Source organism: Thamnophis sirtalis, unplaced genomic scaffold, assembly GCF_051295495.1.
Source record: "Thamnophis sirtalis isolate CommonGarterSnake01/CBP01778 unplaced genomic scaffold, rThaSir2_p1.2 scaffold_9, whole genome shotgun sequence".
Classification (NCBI taxonomy): Eukaryota; Metazoa; Chordata; class Lepidosauria; order Squamata; family Natricidae; genus Thamnophis; species Thamnophis sirtalis.
This window is the reverse complement of record NW_028261389.1, coordinates 74,156,171-74,173,792: the sequence shown is the minus strand read 5'-3', so window position 1 is coordinate 74,173,792 and position 17,622 is coordinate 74,156,171. Positions and strand designations below refer to the sequence as shown.

At 47.5% G+C, this 17,622-nt stretch overlaps 1 protein-coding gene across 2 annotated transcripts in view; it reads left to right on the top strand.

The window, feature by feature from the left end:
* The window catches only part of TSPAN9 (tetraspanin 9), a 114,001-nt gene that overhangs the window by 81,280 nt on the left and 15,099 nt on the right, over positions 1 to 17,622 (top strand). The window lies entirely within an intron of this gene.

Sequence of the window (17,622 nt, the reverse complement as noted above, 5' to 3'; positions counted from 1 at the left end):
CCTGCAGTGCTGCATTTAACCACTGCGCCACCTCGGCTGCAAGCCACTTCCTCGGCTTAAGCCATGATTGTTTATTTATTGGCTTGCTTGCCAATCCTAAGGATCAAGATACCGTCTACATTATTTTTTTCAAATGAATTATTCCCTAATGTATTAAGGTTTTCCAGTCCACAGTCACGATTTTCTTTCAACACAACACTTAAGGAACCAATTCAGACCTACAATAAGCCCCGTTTTGTATTCAAAGTACTTGCGTATCAGTTACAATACGTTCCATGCTGGGAACTAATGAACCAAATAATTTTTGTTCCGTTTAACTTTTTTGTTCTAATTTCCAATCAGAAGCCCATAGGGAAAACTCATCAGTTCCCGTCCAATTAACGGACCAGCCAAATGTCTGTGGATGTTGTCACCCATCCCAAGTCACGATTGTCCCAAAGGTGCTTTTTCAAAAGGCAACCGGACTTTCTTCATTTTTCCTTGAAAACGTTTCGCTTCTCATCCAAGACGCTTCTTCAGTTCTGACTGGATGGTGAGGAATTCTTCCGTTCTCCACCATCCAGTCAGAAACGAGGATATTTCCAGGGATAAAATGAAGGACTCCCTCTTTGTAAGCTACTTAGAGTTCCCAAGGGAAAGGCCAGACATGAATGCAATAAATGAAATGTAAAATTGAATGAATGCATTCCAGATCAGTCTAACTTCATTACTTCTAACAACGTCTATTCATGGATGGACCTTCCTGGCAAGCCACATGCCTTCTGCCTGGACCCACTTCTGCTTCCTGACTCTTGTTTCCGAACTTGGATGGGGATTTAACCTGGCTCCGTGGCTAAGACGCTGAGCTTGTCGATCAGAAAGGTTTGGTTTATTGGACTTGGTTTTATTGGACTATAAGCTAACAGGTCGGCAGGTTCGAATCCCTAGCGCAGTGCAATGGAGTGAGCTCCCATGACTTGTCCCAGCTTCTGCCAACCTGGTAGTTTGAAAGCATGTAAAAAATGCAAGTAGAAAAATAGGGACCACCTTTGGCGGGAAGGTAACAGCGTTCCGTGAGCCTTCGGTGTTTAGTCATGCCGGCCACATGACCACGGAGACGTCTTCGGACAGCGCTGGCTCTTTGGCTTTGAAACAGAGATGAGTTCCGTTTTCAGCTGCGATGGTCTCCTGCAACCCTCTGCCAGTGGAAATGGGCTCCCGAGCTCCGTTTTCAGCTGTGACAGCCTCCTGCAACTCTCTACCAGTGAAAACGGGCTCCCGAACTTCATTTTCGGCTGTGACAGCCTCCTGCAACTCTCTTCCAGTGAAAACGGGGTCCCAAGCTCCGTTTTTGGCTGCGACAGCCTCCTGAAACTGTCTTCCAGTGAAAATGGGCTCCCGAGCTTCATTTTCGGCTGTGACGGCCTCCTGCAACCCTCTGCCAGTGAAGGCGGGCTTGGGAAGGCCTCACGTGGCCCTCACCAGCTCCGTTTCCAGTGGCAGAGGCACAATGGGCCAGTCTGCTGTTTCCAGGGTGGCCCCGCAGGCCAGATCCAGCCCCTGGGCCTTGAGTTTGACACCCCTGCTCTAAAGTGCTGCAGGTCAGAAGTGAGAGGGTCTTTGGGAAGGTTCCACCACAAAACCGCGTTCGACTAAAGGGTGCTCGACGAAACCGCATAGCTGACGTCATCACAGCACGACAACAGCGCGGAGAAAAAAGCACGCTGTAAACGCTAAACCTAAAATTAACCCCTAAACCTAAACCTAACCCCCCTAAACCTAATCCTAAACCTAACCCTAACCTAACCCTTAATCTAACCCTAAACCTAACTCTTAACCTAACGCTAAACCTAATTCTAACCCTAAACCTAACCCTAACCCTTAACCTAACCCTAAACCTAACCCTAACCCTTAACCTAACCCTAAACCTAACCCTTACCTTAACTTGAATCGGCTTGCTTTCAAAGCGCTATTTAAAGCGCCCTTCTTTCTCCGCGCTCGCTGTTGTCGCCCTGTTGATGACATCAGCGACGCGGTTTAATCGGGCGCGGCTTAGTCGAGCGCGGTTTTGTCGTGCCACGCTTTGGGAAACCACGTGAGATCAGTGTCCCTGAACCAGTCTCTCTCTCTCCCCCCCCCATTCCCGAATCCAGGAGCTCTGAGTGCCTGGGAGCAATTTTCTCTTTAATCGGGAGCCAAGCACGGACACTCACACAGCCCCCAACTGACCTTGGTGATCCAGCTCTCAAGCAAGCCCTGGTTTTTGCCTCTCCCATCTTGAGCTCCCCATAAAGATATTTTGCCACCAGAATGTTAAGAGGGGTTGGTTGCAGCTAGAACTGTATTTGCACAAAACTGGAAAAGAGAGGAGAGTCCCAAGGATGAGAATGTGATTAGGAGAATATTAGAATGTGCAGAAACGAATAGGTTGACACTTGCATTTAAAGAGAAGGAGCAATATATGACGATATATTGGAACTCTTCTACCGATGGCTCGAGAATAAATATGAAAGTTAGAAATAAAAGTACATCAGCGAAGTATCGAAAATATATCAGTAGAATTCAATGAGTTAAGATGTGGATTGTTGCAGTGTTCGCTATATTATGTACATCAGTATTAAGTTAAGAGAAGACAAAAAATAAGGGACGCGGTGACTCAGTGGCTAAGACGCTGAGCTTACCGATCAGAACGGTTGGCGGTGTGCATTCCTAGCATCGTGTAATGGAGTGAGCTCCCTTTACTTATCCCAGCTTCTGCCAACCTAGCAATTCGAAAGCAGATTAAAAAATGCAAGTCGAAAAATAGGGACCACCTTTGGTGGGAAGGTTAGAGCGTTCTGCACGCCTTTGGCGTTTCGCCATGCCGGCCACATGACCGCAGAGATGTCCTTGGACAGCGCTGGCTATTCGGCTTTGAAATGGAGATGAGCACCGCCTCCTAGAGTCGGGAACGACTAGCACATATGTGCGAGGGGAACCTTTACTTTTACCTTTTAATTTAGACAGATGATGAATATGGCTGTACATTTCAATTGTTATTGCACAAGTACCGTTTAATGGAAGATGGATTGCTTGTATTAAAATTTTAAATATATATAGCAGTCTGTAGAAAACCCGTCCCTTATGTATGGAAAAGACAGCTGCTGGGGTCACCAACTGACCCGAGGCTCTTTTACTGCTGCGGCATGAAATACCAAAGGTGAGTGTTTAGCATATCTCCCCTGATGAGTTCTGTTGCCATAAATACCCCGCTTAGATATCCCTGGTTTGTTCAAACCCAAGGAATGTGAAGTTTACCTTCGGACAATAGACGCAAATGGTGAACAGTAGCTGGTTGAAGATCTCTGAAGGATTCCCACAGGATCTATTAAGAGGGATCAACGGTACCATCACTGCTTCAGCAGAATTTGCAAGGTTTCCCCCACCCCACCCCCTGGCTATTTTAAGAGGCAGAGTGCCTGACCTTCAGATTTGATTGGTATTTGATTGGCAACAGTGGCGGGAGTCAATTTTTTTTTACTACCGGTTCTGTGGGCATGGCTTTGTGGGCGTGGCAGGGGAAGGATACTGCAAAATCCCCATTCTCTCCCCACCCCACTAACCTGCTTTCCAGCTCCGTTCCCCTGTTCAGGGCAACAAAAGAAGATCGGCTGGGAGGCAGCAGGGGCGTGGCCAGCCTATTTGCCGGTTCTCCGAGCCACTCAAAATTTCTGGTTTCCCCAGAACCTGTCAGAACTGGCTGAATGACACCTCTGATTGGCAATCAAATGAATGTGGCCCTTTATCTCAGCAAGGGCAAGGTAGAATTAAGTTTTACTTGGGATATTTCCTCACCTTTTGTGAGAGATACCTGTCCCTCGGGTTGACAACATCCGCTTCAACCTAAGCCTGTCTTGAAATAGCAGAGTTGGAAGGGACCTTGGAGGCCTTCTAGTCCAACCCCCTGCTCAAGTGGAAGGCATCATTTCAGACAAATCGTTGTCCAGTCTCTTCTTAAAATCCCCCAGTGATGGAGCACCCACAAGCTAAGTTTATTCCACTGATTGATTGTTCTCACTGTCAGGAAATTTCTCCTTAGTTTGGTTCTCTCTCTTGATTAATTTCCATCCATTGCTTTTTGTCCAAAGTGCCCGGAGGCAGGGCAAGCAGCAATGGATGGAAATGAAGAGAGAGAACCAACCTTCAAGTATTAGGGTATGGCAAAAAGGTTTATTTATTATATCCAGTCTATAGGAGTGATGGCTAACTTTTTTGTCCTTGAATTATGCACCCATAATTCAATGGACATGCAACCATCCCACCCGTGCTTCGCTCCCCCCACTTCCATGTGTGCATGTGCAAACCCCCACACTCTCCTGCTCATGCACACACGACCCCCCCCCATGCCCCATTTTGGGCGTAGTAAGCATTCCTGCAGCCTCCTGGAACCAAAAACGGGACGCATGGGAGGACTGTTTCACCCCTATGCCCTGCTCTGGGCCTACTAGGCCTCCCTGCAGCCTTCTGGGACCAAAAATGGGCCCCAGGGGGTAGGGCTGGCTGCTCCCTCGCACACCCCTCTGGCCTTCTGAGAGCTGAAGAAGCCTCTTCAATGAGAAGCGAAAGCCAGAAAGCCCAGTTGCCTCTTGGAAAAAGCCCTTTTGGGACTTTATGGAAGAATAGAATGCTTTCGCTTGGACATCAGAGGTCGTATTTATCCGGTTCGCCCGAAACCGGCAGCAGAAATCGCGGGTGAAACCCACCGCTGTTGGGGCATGCAGTAGTGTAGGAGAAGGAGGAGCAGAATTGGGCGCGGAGTCAAAAGAGGAATCGGCTTAGGATCAACTGCGTCGTCACAAGGGGACTCAATCCGAGGGGACTAAGTCCAATCCTCTGTCTATTCCGTTGACCCTTAGCTAACACTGAGTACATTCCTGTGCATAGGCATGAGTCATAAATCAGTTTAATTGGAATTTCACATGCGGTCCTGGTTTTCCACACCTGACAACTAGTCTTTGTTTGCTGAAGACAGAGTGATGTTGTCCTAGAGCTCAGCCCGCTGGTTCATTCATCACCTCCATTTAATCTTGGAAATGACCTGCTCAGTTATGCTGGAATGGGCACCCACAGTCAGAGGAACAGCCTGTCCTTTTGGGGGGGAGGGATTTTTATTATCACCTCTGAGTTGTTGAAGCCACAGATTAATCTGACTTGCGTTGAAAGATTCTCCTGCTTCAGTTTAGGAAAATGTCGAGTTTGTTCTCCGATGCTCTATGGTGGTGAGGGCTAACCTTTCTCTCCTTGTGTGCGGAAATCATGGGTGTGTGCACTATTGTGCAGAGACGTGTGCCCATCATGCAATATGCCAGCCCCCCTGTGCATGCGTGTGCAAAACCCTCCCCCCACACACATGCATGCACCAGTGGTGGGTTCTGGATCCCATCGCAACCGGTACACTGCGACGGGGCCGGGCATCCATCTTGTGCACGCTCTCTGTGCTCCAGCTCCTCAGTGGAGGATGCCCAGGTGATGTACACTGTGCGTGCATGCACAATGGCCCACTAGCTTAAAAAGAGGTAAGGTACGAGGGCGGGTGGGTGGGCCCAACGGAAATGCCATTCCGGTATGGTGGCAGCTGCTCCCAGAACCCACCACTGGCATTCACGCCTCCTCCGCACGAGGCCTACTCAGCCTCCCGCACCACATCAGGGGGGATGTTTTTGCCCTCCCTAGGCTCCGGAGGCAGAAGCCTCTGGAGGAGAAAAACGAACTTCCAGTTTGCATATTGGGTTCTTTTTCTCTCCCCGGAGGATTCTGGGAAGCCTCCTGAAGTCTCCGGAGGGTGAAAAACGGCCCAAGGCGCAAACCGGAGGTCCGTTTCCAAACTTCCGGTTTACATGTTGGGTTGTTTTGCACCCTCCGGAGGCTTCAGAAAAGCCTCTGGAGGGTGAAAAATGGCCAAAAACGAAGGCCGAAATCAGCTGGCAGGTATTAAGCAATAGCACTTAGACTTACATATTGCTTCACAGGGCTTTCCCAGCCTCTCTAAGCGGTTGACAGAGTCAGCCTCTTGCCCCCAACAATCTGGGTCCTCATTTTACCCACCTCGGAAGGATGGAAGGCTGAGTCAACCTGGAGCCGGTCAGGATCGAACTGCTGGCAGTGGAAAGTCAGCTTGAAATTCTGCATTCTAACCACTGTGCCACCACGGCTGCCTTCCTTCCTTCCTTCCTTCCTTCCTTCCTTCCTTCCTTCCTTCCTTCCTTCCTTCCTTCCTTCCTTCCTATCTTCCTTCCTTCCTTCCTTCCTTCCTTCCTTCCTTCGTTCCTACCTACCTACCTACCTACCTACCTACCTACCTACCTACCTACCTTTACAAGCAATAGCATATACCACTTCACGGTGCTTTACAGCCCTCTCTAAGCGGTTTACAGAGTCAGCTGTCCAGCGCCCGAATGCTCATTGGAGCTGACGGCAACACCTCATGTACCCTAAGAAACGGCTCTGTGTTCGCCATCACGGTCCTAGAACATGTTTGTCCATTTAAAAGGTCGCCTTTTTTTGTAGGCATGCTTGTCTTTTGGTATCTGGAAAAAGTTTGCAAGGGGGCACAAATTGGGGCATCATTGTACAAGGAAATACATGATGTGGATCACAACTGGTTGGGTTAAAGACTTTGGAAAAGGAACCAGTAAGAAAAAAAAAACAAATTAAGCCGTTGGCCTCTCTTAAGGAAAGCTCTGTTTTGACAGTGATTTGACCATTCCCGCAGTGCTACTTCAGATGTGCTAAGCGTTTATTCATACGGTTCAGTGTGTTCGGTTCAGCCAGCCTTGCTAATGTGTTCCGCAATCACGTGATGTACTGGACCCACATTAGCCAATGTTGCAGAAAGCACCCAGGGCAGGCAGGAAAGGGGAAATGTTGGTTTCGTTAATACTGTACGAAATCCCTGAAATAGCTTCGAATAATCCTTTCGCATTACATCCTAGACCAAGGGTGTCAAACTCGATTTCATTGAGGGCCGCATCAGGGTTGTGTTTGACCTCGGGGGGCCAGGGTGGGGGGGGGGCAGGGTGAGCGTGGCCAGCTCGACATCACTTGTGTCGGGAGCGCTCTGCCAGTGAAAATGGGCTCCCGAGCTCCGTTTTCCGCTGCGATGGTCTCCTGCAACCCTCTTCCAGTGGAAATAGGCTCCCGAGCTCCGTTTTCAGCTGTGACAGCCTCCTGCAACCCTCTGCCAGTGAAAATGGGCTACCGAGCTCCGTTTTCAGCTGCGATGGTCTCCTGCAACCTTCTTCCAGTGAAAATGGGCCCGAGCTCCGTTTTTGGCTGTGACAGCCTCCTGCAACCCTCTGCCAGTGAAAATGGAGCTCGGGAGGGCTACTATTTCCAGGGTGCGCCCCATGGGCCAGTTCTAAGCACCCTGCAGGCTGAATCCAGCCCCTGGGCCTTGAGTTTGACACCCTTGTCCTAGACTAAGGGTAGGACAAAACTCTTTAATCCTCAAGTGACATGAAAGTCGAGCGATTATTTCCTACGGTCTCAATGGGACCTTCGTTTACTTGAGATGCAGAGATCCTGACTTCTCTTCCATAGTTCTCTCTTCCTTTTTCCCTCTTCTTCCTACTATTTACTTTTGTATTTTATACTCTAAACTATTTTTTTTTTAAAAAAGATGCAGAGACCCTAAAACAGGGATGGCGAATCTTTTTCGTCTTGGGTGCCAAAAGCAGATCTATAGATAGATAGAAAGATAGATAGATAGATAGATGGATGGATGGATGGATGGATGGATGGATGGAAGGAAGGAAGGAAGGAAGGAAGGAAGGAAGGAAGGAAGGAAGGATGGATGGAACTATCTATCTATCTATCTATCTATCTATCTATCTATCTATCTATCTATCTATCTATCTTTCCATCCATCTACCTACTTATCTACCTACCTATCATCCATCCATCTCTCCATCCATCCATCACCCTACTACCTACATATCTACCTATCATCCATCCATTATCTCTTTATCTTTCTCTCATCCATTCTATCTATCTGTCTGTCTGTTCACTTGTCCATCCCCCCGTCCGTCCATCCATCCATCCATCCATCCATCCATCCATCCATCCATCCATCTATCTTTCCATCCATCTACCTACTTATCTACCTACCTATCTACCTACCTACCTATCATCCATCCATCCATCTCTCCATCCATCCATTACCCTACCTACCTATCTACCTACATACCCATCTACCTATCATCCATCCATTATCTCTCTATCTTTCTCTCATCCATTCTGTCTGTCTGTCTGTCTGTCTGTCCATCCGTCCATCCATCCATCCATCCATCCATCTATCTATCTTTCCATCCATCTACCTACTTATCTACCTACCTACCTATCATCCATCCATCCATCCATCCCCCTACCTACATATCTACCTACCTACCCATCTACCTATCATCCATCCATTATCTCTCTATCTTTCTCTCATCCATTCTATCTATCTATATATCTGTCTGTCTATCCGTCCATCCATCCATCCATCCATCCATCCATCCATCCATCTATCTTTCCATCCATCTACCTACTTGTCTACCTACCTATCTACCTACCTACCTATCATCCATCCATCCATCCATCCATCCCCCTACCTACATATCTACCTACCTACCCATCTATCATCCATCCATTATCTCTCTATCTTTCTCTCATCCATTCTATCTATCTATCTATCTATTCTATCTATCTATCTATCTATCTATCTATCTATCTATCTATCTATCTATCTATCTATCTATCTATCATCTATCTATCTAATTATCTATCCATCTATCATGTTTTACTTTTAGGTAATTAGGGGACGGTAGGAGGTATCTGAAGTAGTGCACAAGTCCTAAATGGAAACCCTCTGATATTCCATTTTGACATTCACCAAATTAACTGTTCCCCCAAATAAATAAGGAAAGGAAGTATGTTCTAATCTGTTAACAAATCCTCATATCGTGCCAGGAAGTTGGATTGATTTCCCTTCACTTTCCTCCCCCTCACTTTCTCTTGAACAAAATTTCATTTGGCAATTGATAAAGCAAAAAAGAAAAGAAAAATTGCTCTCCGGGCAGATTCAGCGCTGCCTGCTTATTGCATAAAACCCACAATCTCTTTGGGAAAGGGGGAAGGAGGATAAGATGGAGCCAAGCGACTGGTGTCTGGTGGAGCAGAGAGAATTGATTGCCAGCTCGCTTGCGAGGTTGGCGTTTCGCTCAGCTATAGAGCCGCTTCACCAGCCGAGGACAGCTTGATGGGTCAGCAAAAAAAGAAGATAACCTTGACAAAGCCAGAAGGAATGTTTAACGAAGGGGATATTTCAAAGGCTCAACTCAGCAGCCCTTATAGAAATATAAAATCCTTTGGAGCCAAAGAGAGCAGCGGAGCTGACCACCACCTCCTCGGCGTGGAAATCTCAGATAGATTGGGCTTTTAGGTCTCAACTTCTCTGTGGTTCCACGCAGTCAAACAAGTTCAGGCGTTTAGGAAGGATCTCATTTGGTTTCAACCTTCCTTTTGGCAGTGACCTTTCTGTAAACGTAATCCATGATTCCACATCTCTCGCTATGAAACCACAGGTCTTGACTAGGGGTTAGCAAGCTGCGGCTCGGGAGCCGCATGTGGCTCTTTCATCCCTCTGTTGCAGCTCCCTGCCGCCAGTCAGCTCCACAATTGATAGGGATTTCGGTTAGGACAGATAGAGGAAAAAGGATGCTGTGCTAAGAGGAGACTCTATGGTGGGGGAACTGGGCAGCTCCAGAATTGAAGGCTCGGGAGCCGCATGTGGCTCTTTCATCACTTTTGCAGCTCCCTGTCGCCAGTCAGCTCCACAATTGATAGGGATTTCGGTTAGGACAGATAGAGGAAAAAGGATGCTGTGCTAGGAGGAGACTCTATGGTGGGGGAACTGGACAGCTCCAGAATTGAAGGGTGGGGGAGGGCTTCCGGTTAGGACCTTTGTGGCTCCCAGTGTTTTCGGTGGGAAACGGGTCCAAGCGTTTAAGGTTGGCGACCCCTGGTCTTGACCTTCCACCAGATTTCATTTCAAGTATTTAAAGGGTGTCCTCCTTAATGTCCTCAGTCCTCTTCCCTCAAGGCTAAACATGTCCCAATTCCTCCAATCTTCCCTTTCAAGCTGCTTGGCAGACCTGCTCACGCCAGCCTCCCAAACCGAAAGCGAAAGTTGGCAACTGGATGTAAATTGTCCACTAACAATGAACTTTTGAGGAGGGAGGGGGAAGATCTCCACGCCCTTAAGATAAAGTGGGACCACTCCCCAGCTCTCTAAGAAGAAATTGAGAAGGTTAGAAGTCTAGGATTAGGTAACCTAATTGTATTATTATTATTATTATTATTATTATTATTATTATTATTATTATTATTATTATTATTATTATATACTTTATTCATTAAACATGAAACTCAGCCAACTGAGCATTCAAAAATGCACTACAAATACCAGTGACTGGTGCTAATGGTTGATACGGTTTGCTGCCAGCGTCCTAGGTATCAACCACGGACCTTCTTCAAATATACGATGCTCCGAGTAGCGCAGTTTTTTTGTAGTTCCGCTGGCGTTATTGCAGGAAGCTGCAATTTGTGGATGTATCTTGTAAAATTCTTGGACATGGTGCCAAGTGCCCGATGACAATGGGTATCACTGTTACATGCTTCATCCATAGCCGTGTAGTTTCGATGGCCAGGTCACGATATTTCGTGATTTTTTCTAGTTCTTTTTCTTTGACTCTGGCATCTCCAGGAACAGCGATATCAATAAACTGTACACTTCGGCCCTTTACAACCATGATATCTGATGATGATGATGATGATGATGATGATGATGATGATTGTTGTTGTTATTGTTGTTGTTTGTAAAAATATATTGAACTATCATTTTTAGGGACTAGAAATTTTGGGGATCTTGAGATACAACCCTGAGACAGATTTGGGAATAATTGGCCTTATTAGTGTTTTCAGCTATTTGGGATATTGGAATTATGGAGGAATATTAAGTAATTTTTGAAATCTTAAAATATTAGTGATTCAGCAGACGATAACAAACATATTGTATAAAGAAACGTTAAAGGTAAAGGTTCCCCTCGCACATATGTGCTAGTCGTTCCTGACTCTAGGGGGCGCTGCTCATCTCCGTTTCAAAGGCGAAGAGCCAGCGCTGTCCGAAGACGTCTCCGTGGTCATGTGGCTGGCATGACTCGACGCTGAAGGTGCATGGAACGCTGTTCCCTTCCCACCAAAGGTGGTTCCTATTTTTCTACTTGCATTTTTTACGTGCTTTTGAACTGCTAGGTTGGCAGAAGCTGGGACAAGTCACGGGAGCTCACTCGGTTATGCAGTGCTAGGGATTCACAAAATATGTATTAGACGAAAACTACAAATAAAGCGCGCACACACACACAGACACAAACACACATATAAAGAAGAAATTTGTCACCACTGACACCCAACCACATGTCAGCTCTTGGGAATTCTTGGCCAACCCCAACAGCCATGTGCAGAACAATTTACAGGCAACTGAACATGCGCAAGGAAAGCACGGTGCGCGCGCACACACAAAGCAAACTGGTAGTAATGCCAGCAGCAACCCTCCCCTGCTTCAGTGCTATTGGCTACTATTGCTGTGGTCACATGATATTCTGTGACAGTTTCCCAGCCACTCTCATAATCCCTTCCTTCCTCCGGATCCAGCAACAGCCTTTTACATGCCTGCTGGAAAGGGAGGGAAGGAAGGAGGGAGGGAGGGAGGGAGGGAGGGAGGGAAGGGCCATCACAAGTTTGAAGGTTACTATCAACCGTCCAAGACCAAAAATCTAGAGCAGTGGTCAAATTCAATTGTTTTTACTACTGGTTCTGTGGGCGTGGTGTGGCTTGGTGGGCGTGGCAGGGGAAGGATACTGCAAAATCTCCATTCCCACCCCACTCGGGGGCCAGCCAGAAGGGGCATTTGCCGGTCCTCCGAACCACTACGAAGAGCCGAGGTGGCGCAGTGGTTGGGGTGCAGTACTGCAGGCCACTTCAGCTGACTGTTATCTGCAGTTCAGCGGTTCTAATCTCACCGGCTCAAGGTTGACTCAGCCTTCCATCCTTCCGAGGTGGGTAAAATGAGGACCCAGATTGTTGTTGGGGGCAATATGCTGACTCTGTAAACCGCTTAGAGAGGGCTGAAAGCCCTATGAAGCGGTATATAAGTCTAACTGCTGCTATTGCTATTACACAAAATTTCCGCTACCGGTTCTCCAGAACCTGTCAGAACCCTCTGGATTTCACCCCTGGTCTAGAGGTCCTCATGGCTTCCGTAGCCTTGACAACAGAAACTGGCTCTTTCCGTGACCCACCTCCAGCTCCTTTTTTCTCATTATCTTCCCTTGCCCCAGGATCCAGCTTTATCTCCGCTCTGAATTTATTTAGCACGGGGTTAGAGAATTCATAATGTCATGGCAATAAAAGTCAGCTGTCTCCAGCTACAATGCCGGGTCCAAAAATATTTTGCTCATCTGCCAAGAGTTTCAAATCAACTTGGCAAGTTTCTAATTTTAAACGCCGGTAGCAGGAAGAGAGAGATTCCTTCGTTTCTTTCTAGGCAGGCAAAAAAACACGGAGAACGCTTTCGGTTTAGAACAGGGCAATCCGGAGAAGTCAGCTGAAGGAGGGAGCGCTTCTGGTTTCCTATGATCTTGATTCAATCCCTCTGTTAATTGCAATTTAGGATTGCCTTGCCGGGGGGGGGGGGGGAGGAGGGGGTTGGTGGCTGCAGCACATGGCTGGCTGATATTTAATGGATCGCCTGCTAAGACTGCAAGATCTCTAGCAGTTCACGGTTGTTGAGCCAGTTTTCACCCACTCTGCATTTGCCCATTTGGTTTTTTTCCTTGCCTAAGTGCAAAAACTCTGATGTAGGCAAGATAACGATGGTCACTTACCGTATTTTTTGGAGTATAAGGCGATCCGAAGTATAAGGCGCACCTGGCAGTGTGGGTTCCGGATCCCGTTCCAACTTGTATGGTTGGAACGGGCCCGGATCGTCCACACGGACACACGTGGCACGCACATGTGTCATACCTGCCGCGACGCTCCAGCTGCTTGGCAGAGCATCGTGCAGGCCAGTGGTGGGTTTCAAAAATTTTTTGAACCTACTCTGTGGGTGTGGTCTCCTTTGTGGGTGTGGCTTGCCAGCCATGTGATCTGGTGGGAGTGGCTTGCCAGCCATGTGTTTTCTTTCTTTCTTTCTTCCTTCCTTCCTTTCTTTCTTTCTTTCTTTCTCTCTCTCTCTCTCTCTCTCTCTCTCCCTTTCCTTCCTTTTGTCTCTCTGTCCCTTTTTCCTTTTTTTCTTTCATCTCTCTCTCACTTTTTCTTTCTTTTTTCTGTTTTTATTTATTTATTTCTTCCTTTCTTTCTTTCTCTCTCTCTCTCTCTGTGAGTCTCTCTCTCTCTCTCTCTCTCTCTCTCTCTCTCTCTCTCTCTCTCTCTCTCTCTCTCTCTCTCTCTCTCTCTCTCTGTGTGTGTGTGTGTGTCAGTGGTGGGTTTCAAAAAAGTTTGGAACCTCTTCTGTAGGTGTGGCCTGCTTTCCGGGTCCACTGGTGGAACCTCTTCTAACCGGTTCGGTAGATTTGATGAACTGGTTCTACCGAACTGGTGTGAACTGGTAGGAACCCACCTCTGGTGCAGGCGCTGTATGCACCATACGCATGCGTGGAAGCGCTGAAGGCTTTAAAGAATAGGTAAAGAGCTCAGGCGGGCGGGCCCTCCAGAACACCAGAACGGAATGATACCCGGTGCTCTGGGCAGGCTCCGGTATGCCCGTACTGGGGCATACCGCCTGCAACCCACCACTGGCACCTAGCTTTTGGGGAGGAAAACAGGGGGGGGGGAATCTTCCTCTGCCTCCCAGCAATTTGCCTCCTTGCAACAAACAGCAAACAGTACGGATGATATACACAGTTTGTGGTGTTATATTTCAGACTGTACTTGTACAGAGGCTGTTAAAAATTGATGTGGCTTTCTGGAAGCATACGTTATTCTCTGCTGTTTAAAAGAAGATACAGTAGACCAAGATTTTGCTTTTTGCTTTCTAAGGAAAGCCTGGGTCGGAACACCAGTAACTGAACAATAGCGGAGTGGTGATGGAGGAGGAGGAGAATCTTGTACTTTGCAATAGCACTTAGATTTATATACCGCTCTTTAGTGCTGGCTGGGGAATTCTGGAAGTTGAACGTCCACCCATCTTAAACCTACGAAGGTTGAAAAACGCACCTTGACAACATCCTCTAAGCCAGTGAGGGCTAACCGTTTTGTCGTTGCATGGCGAAAGCACGCCGTGCCCGCACCTAAAATGCAATGCACATGCTGCCCCCCCATGCTCCCCTGCATGCACGCACAACCCCCCCATGTTTGGCTTCCAGGATGGTGCGGGAGGCCGTCCTGGCCCAAAACGGGGCACAGGGACACTGCACGAAGCCCCAAAATGCAATGCACGTGCGGCATGGACCTGAAGACTAGCTGGCCGGCGGGAGGGGCCCACGCATGTATGGTGGGACTGGACTGGGGCGACGGCTGGTGTGCCTGCAGAGAAGGCTCTGTGTGCCACAGGTTCTCCATCATGGTTCTAAGCGGTTTGTAGAGTCAGCCTATTGCCCCCCAACAATCTGGTGCCTCGTTTTAGGGGTCTCGGAAGGATTTAAGGTCCTAGGATCTTTTCTAAGGTCACAGGCAAAAGTGCCTTATAATTGTTGTATTTTTTTGTCCTGGTTAACTTGGATAGTCAGTTCACGAGGCTACTTCTTGTCCACTGTTTGATCAACTCATCCAGCGGTGGGCAGGTGTGAATGAAGTATGAAAAATTAGTAAGGAGGCATTGCTGAAATTCAATTTTTTTTAAAACTACCGGTTCGGGCTGGTGTGGCTTGGTGGGCGTGGCAGGGGAAGGATACTGCAAAATCCCCATTCCCTCCCCACTCCTGCGGCCAGCCAGAGGTGGTATTGGCTGGTTCTCCGAACTACTCAACATTTCCACCACCGGTTCTCCAAACGACTCAAAATTTCCGCCGCCGGTTCTCCAGAACTTGTCCGAACCTGCTGAATTTCCGGTTCTAACAGAAATTGCAAAATTACAAGTGACCAACACCAAGGTTCTCACGTGGCAATTTTTTTAAACATACGTATTTTTTTCCAATTTTTAAAATATATGTATATATGAATGATGAGGAATATCATATTTTTAGATAATCCGCCATCTGTTTAGGACCATGTATATTAGAACAAAAATGAATTAATTAAGAAACACATAGAGTCTATTTTAAGGAGGAGGAATTGGGGGGAGGGAATCTTGTCTGGGGAAGTCAGTGATCCTGGCCCCCACCCAAAGCCGCTCCCAGCATCTGCATTGTGACTTTCCCCCCCATCTCCTAAAACCCACGGAGCTTCTTTCGAGGCCTGTCAGTGTGTTGAAGGAAAGACAGAGTTGCTTAGGGCAACCAGATCTGGGCTGCCAAAATCTCCCCAAAGGAACAGAGATTTGGCGTTTTTCTGTCCCTCCGGAGTTGTCTAGTGATCGGCTGGATCTTGGCACCCAGGTCTGGTCCCTTGATCTTTCTAGCGGGATACAGAATAATGGCGTCGGAAGGAACTTTGGAAGGTCTTCAATCTAGGCTCAAGCAGAAGATCACTCTGTCATTTCAGGAAAATGGCTTGTCTAGTCTCTTCTTAAAAGATTCCACTGGTTGGAGCATTCACAACTTCTGGAGGCAAGTTGTTTCCATAATTGCTCTCACTGTCAGGGAATTCCACCTTAGTTCTAGGTTGCTTCTCTCCTTGATGAGTTTCCATCCGCTGCTTCTGGTTTTGCCTTTGGGCGCTGTGGAAAATAATTTGACCTCCTTTTCTTTGTGGCAGCTTGTCAAATATCGGAAGACCACTATCACGTCACCCCTAGTCCTTCCTTTCATTAAACTAGACTAGAGGTTGGCAATCTTAAACATCCAAAGAGCCATTTGGACTAGTTTCCCACAGAAAAGAAAACACTAGGAGTCACAAAACCCTTCCCGTACCTGCCTGTTTCCTGAGTGGCCACAGAACTAGCATATGCACCATATTTTTAGGAGTATAAGACGCACCTTTTTCCCTCAAAAAAGTGGCTGAAAACCTGGGTGTGTCTTATACACCGAATACAGCATTTTTTGCCTCCTAAAACCCCACCTCCTTCACCAAAATGACTGTGCATAGCCTCTAGGAAGCTTTTAGAGAGCTCCTGGGGGCTGGGGAGGGCAGAAATGAGCAAAAAACTGCCCTTTTTTGCTCACTTTTACCCCCTCCCTAGCCCCCAGGAGCACTCTATAAACTTCCTAAAGGCTATTCATGCCTTTTGGGTGGGGGGGAAACAGGCCCGTTTTTGCGAAAAAGAGCCATTTTGGGGAGGTTTGCAGAGTACAAAAACTTTTTTTTTAAATTTGCTTCTTCAAAACCTTGGTGCGTCTTATACTCCGGTGCGTCTTATACTCCGAAAAATATGGTAGTTGAATTAAAAATTCTGTTTTCTTCTGAAACTTTTCTTTTCTTGGATTTATCCTTAGTTGGCCTACCGGGGGGGAGGGTGTCGAAGAAAAGCTCAATAAATCGTGTGCAAGCGGGTGTCACACATTGGTGGTTGTGACACATAGTTTGAGCAACAGGGAGATGCAACAGAGGGATGAAAGAGCCACATGCGGCTCCAGAGCCACAGGTGGCTGACCCCTGAACTAGACATACCCAGTTCCCGCAACCGTTCTTCCTATGTTTTAACATCCAGCCCCCTAATTATCATTGCTGCTCTTCTCTGCACTCTTTCCAGAGTATTTTTTTTTAACCTCATAATGCTTAAAACAGGATGCCGTATTCCAAGGGTGGCTTTACTAAGGCATAATGAAGCGGTACTAACACTTCCTATGATCTTGATTCTATCCCTCTGTTAATTGCAGTTTAGGATTGCCTTGGGGTGTTGTTGTTTTTTATGGCTGCAGCACAGGGCTGGCTGATATTTAATTGACCGCCTACTAAGACTGCAAGATCTCCCTATAACAGTTAATGGCTGTTGAGCCAGATTTCACCTACTCTGCATTTGTCCATTTGGGTTTTCTTGCCTAAGTGCAAAACTCTGATGTAGGTAAGATACAGTGGTCACTTAGACATTGAATGCTCAATGGGAGAGCCTGTACCAGGGGTGTCAAACTCAAGGCCCGCGGGCCGAATCCGGACCACCACGTGCTTGGATCTAGCCCGCGGTCAGAGGTGGTATTCCGCTGGCTCAGACCAGTTCGCCCGAACCGGTAGCAGAAATTGCAGGTGGCCCGCCCACCTTCTCCGACTCTATGGCATCCCATTTACACCCTTTTAAAAAGCCAAAGCGCATGTGCGGAAGCCATGCTCACATTTGTGAAGCGGTAGGGAAGTTAAGTGAATGACACGCCTGCCCGTGAGGCTGTCCTGGAAAATGTAAGGGGCCTCCCCATGTCGCTTCAGCCCGGTCTACACAATGCGAAGAGGAAACATCAGGTCAGCAGTTTGGGGAGTGGTGTCAAGCTGGCCATGCCCACCCAACTAGCAATGCCCTCCCAGTTGGCCATGCCCAGT